The sequence below is a fragment of the Chrysemys picta genome, chromosome 6 (assembly GCF_011386835.1).
Source record: "Chrysemys picta bellii isolate R12L10 chromosome 6, ASM1138683v2, whole genome shotgun sequence".
In the NCBI taxonomy this organism is placed as follows: domain Eukaryota; kingdom Metazoa; phylum Chordata; order Testudines; family Emydidae; genus Chrysemys; species Chrysemys picta.
In genome coordinates this window covers 86,331,575-86,338,638 of record NC_088796.1, presented here as the reverse complement: position 1 = coordinate 86,338,638, position 7,064 = coordinate 86,331,575, and the positions used below count along the sequence as shown (strand labels likewise).

General features: G+C 38.1%; 1 long non-coding RNA gene across 1 annotated transcript in view; it reads left to right on the top strand.

Annotated features, from left to right (window-relative positions):
• The first annotated feature begins 4,718 nt into the window (after positions 1-4,718).
• Positions 4,719-7,064, top strand: part of LOC135984363 (uncharacterized) — an 85,459-nt gene continuing 83,113 nt past the window's right edge. The window contains exon 1 of the long non-coding RNA XR_010602294.1: positions 4,719-4,828. This is a non-coding gene — a long non-coding RNA (uncharacterized LOC135984363). The remainder of the gene's footprint in view (positions 4,829-7,064) is intronic.

The following is a 7,064-nucleotide window of genomic DNA, read 5'->3' as shown; positions in this document are numbered from 1 at the left end:
TGAAATCTTAAGATGCTAATAAGAAAAAGGGAACTAAGAACAACCTATGAAAAGCAGGGCACCCCAACGTTTACAGGGTGTGGAAGTACAGATAAGGAAAAGGATTGAAATCTTCATGCATATACATACGCTGTTAGGCATGGTCAGAACAACAAGAGGTTCCCTGGTGGAGCTAACGTGGGAAGATCCAGAAGGGAAGCCTCATTGGGATGGCCTTGGCTATTGCTTGGGCTCTCTCATGTGGTATAGCTGGGTATGTCACTTTTACATAAAAACAAAGTTTTTTACTTGTATCTGTGTTTGTGGTCACTGTGTGCTCCTAAGAGTATCCCAATCTAAGACAATAATGAAGGGTAACTTTCACACTAATGATCTGAAAACTGTAGCACCACAGTATAGCCCCACTATAGTTCAACCCAGAACTATCAAGTCAATTTTTAAGTAGAAGCTACAAACTATAGCGTGTGGTGGGTTGGTTGTGTGGTTTGTTTTTGTTTGTTTTTTAATTGAATGTCCAGTTGGATGGAGAACAGAACAGACATCAGGGAAAAATGGATAAAATCTGTACATGGTTTGCAGGAACTAGAATGTATATAGAGGCAAGAGAGGTGATATGGTTAGGGGAAATAATACTTTTGATTCACAGAAATACACAGCATTTAACAGAAAGCCCAAATGTTTAAGTGACATGTGATTGTCTATTCTAGTGTGCCTAGCTTGAGACACCTTAATGGTGAGAGTGGGATTTTTAGATGGAGCGGTGTGTGTGTGTGTGTGTGTGTGTGTGTGTGTGTGTGTGTGTGTGTTAAAAATCAGAGTCCTTTAATAGGTTTCAAGTTGGAGATCAAAAAATGAAGGCAACCAAAATCACTTTTTAAAATTTAAGCCACTGTGCCTAAGGCAAATGTTATAAGATGCTTATGTTAAGGGGGTTTGGGAACATCAGCCTATATTCTCTTCTCCAGATAGTTCATTTTCAGTCACTGATCAGTTTCCTTTTAAAATTAATAATTTTCCTTAAGGATTTATATGCAACAGTTGCATCCCAAAACAAGTGTTTTTATCATGCATTATTTACAGCTTTGCTGGGAGAAAGGAAGTTGTGGAAAACCTTAACTCAGGAAAGGATTTCTTATCTAACATCTAGTCCCTTTCATTTTTGTTGAATTGCAGGACTCTAATTTAAGTAGAGAAAAAGTGCAGTCAAAATGCTCTTTGTCCCTGGAGTCAGTCAGCAATAAAACTCAAATACCACAGGAGTAAGGAGACCTTTAGTGGATTCTGCACAAATCCAACATTGCCATACTATGTATGTGGGATGTTCCTTAATATCCAGGTCTATAAGTGCAGGGATTTTATTCTTCATAAGATCCAGCAGCAGAAGAGGAGTCTCCACCTGGAATCCCAAAAGAACTAGATGAGTAAGTACCAAGTGGATTTGTGAATAAACAGCTCTAATTTGACTGGTTGTTTTCATGTGACGGGGAGGGAGGAAAGCAGTGTGCTATTTATTATTCACAAATATTTGAATATATTAGAATGTGTTCATTTATCTTAATTTTTACCAATCTGTAAAGTAGGAATAGAATAGGTGATTTCCAGGGCCGGCTCCAGGCACCAGCTTGCCAAGCAGGTGCTTGGGGTGGCCATTCTGGAGAGGGGCAGCATCTCCAGCTATTCGGCGGACGGTCCCTCACTCCCACTTGGAGCGAAGGACCTTCCGCCGAATTGCCGCTGCAGATCGCTATCGCGGCTTTTTTTTTTTTTTTTTTTGCCGCTTGGGGTGGCAAAAACCCTGGAGCTGGCCCTGGTGATTTCAATGGGGATCTGTGCAGTGCGGAGTCCATCTACGTAGTTCCAGTTGCATCTTGCAGCTCTAGTATGAGGACATGTCTGTTCTATTGGTTAGTTGGAATTCAGTAACCAAGGAAACATCATTAGTTTGGGGAACACTTTGTAGAAGTCTCTACAATAAATTGTTTAATATTTTAAAGCATAAGTATATGAATTGCTTCCTGGTTAAAATATGCGAAATACACAGTCATTCTTGTTATGATATCATCAAATTACAGTTTCTTCCACAGGCTGTAATATGCAAGATGATAAGGAGCTGTTTTAAAATCACTAAAATGAAAAGGGGGCTTGAAGCACAATCTGTTTGTTTTTAAATAATGTTTTAATCCATGGGTAAGAGCTGCCCATTTCTTCAAACCTATATAGTTGAGACTTATTATAAATATAAAGGTAATGAAATAACTGAGAATAGAAATGAGGTCTCACATCTATATAGAATTACCCTGTATAATTATTGGTCAGATAATTTTTAGTGAATAAATTTGACAAATTTCACATTAATTCTGACTCGGTGCTTTTTTTTACTATTGTCCCAACCAATAATCATACTTGTGGGGCCAAACTCTAAACTCTGTTCTCATTTAAAGTGGTGCAATTTCAGAGTAGCTCCATTGATTTAAGTGGAGTTCTACCCTGACTGGTGTAGCATAGCAGAATTTTGCTTGGTAGTGTTCAATTTTATTTTGTCTTCCAACTAATTTCAGTTTTTAAAACTCACCACAAATTCATGGATGGATCTGGTTGTGGTGTGACATGGAATAAATCATTAAAGAAGCAAGCACAGTATATTCCATTCTCATCAGTATAATTCAAATCTCTAACTCAAAGATACTGTATGTGATTCATTCTACTTTCTAGGTATTATTATTTATTTTATTAGTAAGATGATTAACAAGAACAAATGCCCTGATTTTATTACTTGGTCAGAGAGAAATTGCCTACAAGACTTTATTAAAGAACTAGATTATATTGCCAAGGAAGATGCCATGTTGCCACTATTGTATTACAAGATGTCCTGATGTTCTCTTTTTCTCTCTACCTAAATTATGAAATAGAATAAATCCAATCAAGTACCCTATAGTCTAGATGGTAACAATTGTTACCTTCTAAGGTGCAGTCACTTCCAAGCTCGCTCCTGGGTGTGGGTTTCTGTGCCATCCACATTGCATTTGCGTGGCTATATGCCACGATCAGCTCATTGATATTCTATATCAACCAATACTAAGCATTTAGCAAAAAGCTTTAAACAGCTCTTTCCTGAGGAGGTAAAAACTTAGCATTTCATAGCAAAGGTCAAATCCTGCAGGCTTTACTCAGGAAAAAAAAACAAAAAACTTTATTTGAAATCAATGGGCACTTTCCTTGTGACAGAAGTGAATTAGGACTGCAGAATTTAGCTCTAGTAATAACTAATTTTCTAATGTGGCTGTATAGATAATAAACTGTCAAGTAGTTAAACAGTTCATGTTTGGGGGGGGGAAAGTGTTTTGGGTCACATAAATACTAGCTTCTGTTTATTCTCAGGCACAGAACAAATGTATTGATCTAGATGTGAACTTTACTGTGTTTAATTGCCATTTTCTTTTGTTTTTTCCACTGCTAAAAATATAATCAAAATTTCTCTTTAAACTTCTTGAATCTAAGTTTGCTGCTGTCTTGCTAAAAAATGGAGCACAATCTGTGTTGCAGCTTAACTTCAGATATAACTGCTATTAGTTGATAACATGTGATTTATGTTTTATTTCTAAACTAGGAAGTGGCATTAATAAAAGCAAGCATCAGGAAATGAGGGCCATGAAACTCTTATTCCCAGTGCACAAAGGATATGGAAGATTGAGAATAATGTCTTTAATTTCTAGAGCTATATGAAAAGTTTCAGACATAAATTGAAAATGACAAATTTTGGCATTTTTCCCAATTTTGCAAAAAACCAAAAAGCAAATAGCTTTTGTTGGTGAAACTTTACAAGAAAGAAGACTAATTCCACCGCCCCCCCCAGCAGATAGTGTTTTTTGCTTCAAGAAAATGACTGCAGTAGTGTCAGAAGCAAAAAGGACTTAGACAACTGAGAAAAACATTATGTTGAAAAAATGTTTATAAAAGTTATTTAAAACCAACAAAATCAGACTTATGACTACAAAATATTTCATAAGTCCAAAATCAAATATTTTTTCTTTTATATAATTTCTAACATTTCTACTAGACTAATCATAATATTGTTGTATTCTTAGTTAGTGACAACGGTATTGGAATAGTAAATGAATCAGGTCTTCAGAGCACTGCAAATGTAATCCATTCTCACAACATCCCTGTGACACAGAAAAGTAGTAGTATCCCAGTTTTTCAGAGAGGGAAATTGAGACAGGGAGCTCCTTTTCCATAGCCAGACAGCAGGTAATGGCAGAGCTGTAGTTAGAATTTAGGAGTTCTCATGGTTGCTTCCAGCCCCTTGCTCTAACCAGTAGACAAGGCCTCTCTAAATATTGCTCCAAATATATCTCTGAACTCTAAACCAGTTTAAACAAAATATTAAAGTCTTGATTCTTCAGAGCACTCCACTCCTCACATGCAGGGAGGGATCTGTCTGCACAGAGATCATTGCAAGCTCAGGACCATGGAATTTATGTTGAATGTATAATTTTTTAATGTACACTGTATTACAGTTTCTGAAAATTCTCATGAAAGAGTGGGGCTCTGTGACTGGATGCTAGGCAGGAACTGACAGCCCTCTGTCATGCCACCTCCAAGTAAGGGAGGTGGATTGAAGCTGCCTAGAGAAACCTGTGCCTGATTGGCAAAGGGGAAACAGCTGCCAGCCTAATTAGCTTGGGGCTGCATAAAAGCCTCAGAGAAAGGGCACCTAGGGGGAAAACAGAAAAGGGGAAGCTGGAGAGTGAAAGGAGAGGGGTAGTGTATCTCTCCTGGCTGCAGCGATTGAGACACCCTTAGGACTGAAACTCCCAAGCTGTAGATGGTGAGAAGGTGCTGGGATTGCATGCTGTAAATAAACTGCACTGGTGATTGCTGAGCCAGAAGGTCTCTGAGTAGTTTTTGGAGCAGAGGCAGGAGCAAAGGGGGCCCTGCTACACCCTGTTACAGGCATATAAAAAGTCATACTAATGCTCTTCAAGAATGATTTCCTGCCCACTTTTCAAGCAAGTATTGGTTGCATAAAGAAAATACATGAAAAATTGATTGCACAATTTTTCTATACAATTGTGTAGGATTTGTGAATAAAGCACAAGTTAGGGCAGAGTATGAAATTGCTTGACAGTTAAAGGTAGAGCTGCCTAAGTTCTTCATTATGAATAATATTGGTTATGAATTTTGCCTTTTTTAGTTTAGTAACTGATCCCAAACTTCTAATGTATTTGCTAAAGAGTTTGTATGAATGAATTTCTGAGGTCCTGGCTACACTCAGAACTTCCCAGCGCTGCTGCGGCAGCGCTGCAAAGCGCAAGTGTAGTTGCGCTGCCAGTGCTGCGAGAGCTGTCTCGCAGCGCTATAAGTACTCCACCTCTCTGAGGGGAAAAGCTTGCAGTGCTACAGGCTCTGATTACACTGGCGCTTTACAGCGCTGTACTCGCCGCGCTCGGGGGGGGGGGGGGTGTTTTCACACCCCTGCGTGCAGCAAGTTGCAGCGCTGTACAGTGCCAGTGTAGCCAAGGCCTGAGTGAGTTGTTCACAGATGTCCTGCTTTGACAATCTCTTGCCTTTTGTGGTTGGTCATTTAGTTCACATGCTATTATTTCTGTTCATTGGTTGGATGGCTACAATATTTTGAAGAGTAACAAAAAGCAAATGAAAGTAAGGCTTGAACTTGGCTCAAATTTGGGGTAAAGACACAGGTAGGATCTTGTTCATCTGGTCTTTGTTCTGCACTGTATGTGAACTATTTCTGATGAATAATGTCAGCCAATTAGTCTCTCTGTATAGTCACAACAATAATTGTAGTTAATTACTGTAGTACCTTTTGTTGCCATACAAATTAAATTACCTTAAATTCTGTTTGAGGCACATGAACATCATGCGCCAACACACCTGTAATATTATTTGTCCCAGAATTTTAAATCTATCGCAACACTTACGGTGTTTGTTGATTTGATCTTCCATCACATAAGGTCTAAAAAAATGTTTAGGATATACTCTATAAGAGACCTCCAAAAATACTCTTCTATAAACTGATGGAGTTTCAACCCTGAGCAGATGTAGCTGAATTCAAAGGTGATATTTCCTCACAACAGTTCAAAACAAAGTTGAAATGAGAGACGCTAAAGGGGATGGTAATGGTTTTACAGCAGATGTTGTAGGTACTGTTACAACTGCAAGATAACACAAAATCACTTTTAGTAAAAGGGCTAACAATTATAAATCTACCCCAAACACAACTGTAATGTTTATAGTGTAGGCTTCAGGCTACATCTATTTAAAAAATAAAAAATAATTCTACAATATAAACAATACTACTCTCAGAAACTGCTTCTTAATTTCCAGGAGCTCTGAAAGCTAATAATCTCTCTCTCATTCATATATAATTTTTAAAGCAAAAAATAAACCGTAGTAGTTCAAAGTTTTCTTCCTCTATTCTGCTTTACTGAACTTAACCAAACTGGGAATATGTTTCTGAGCTCCATCTTTCTTCCCATTCTGCGGTTGCAATTTTATATCTAGTCAGACAACTCGATGCAAAATTCTAGACTGAGACCAATGTGAAGCTAATTTTTTTTTTTTGGTACCTCCAGTGTTTATTTTTGCCTTGAAGTAGTTATGACCTCTGCGTCTTGGCTGTTGTGTCCAGATTTGCTGGCTAAATGAAAAGAACGATCCGATGGTGTAGCATTTCCTGTTATGAAAATAATTGAAATACATTTTATATTTTTTGTTATCACCAAAGTGCCTAATTTGCAAACTCTTTTTTGGGGGCGGGGCAAGAGTCCATATCTTAAATTCTCATGGGACGCCTGAATCTACTTTGAACCTAATGTAGAGTGTCTTCTGTATGCAGTTCAGCCAAATCTCCAAACCCATGTTCAAGATTTTCTCAAATGTGATTTCTATTATAATGTAATTGCACATCAGAAACTAGGGACTAAGAATTGCCCTCCACTGTGTGAAATGGTGACCAAACATGCAGATTATACGCATTGGGTTTGGGCAGTGTGAAAAGGGGGGTGGAAATCTAACACTGTGCTCTACCTGGTAACCTGTGT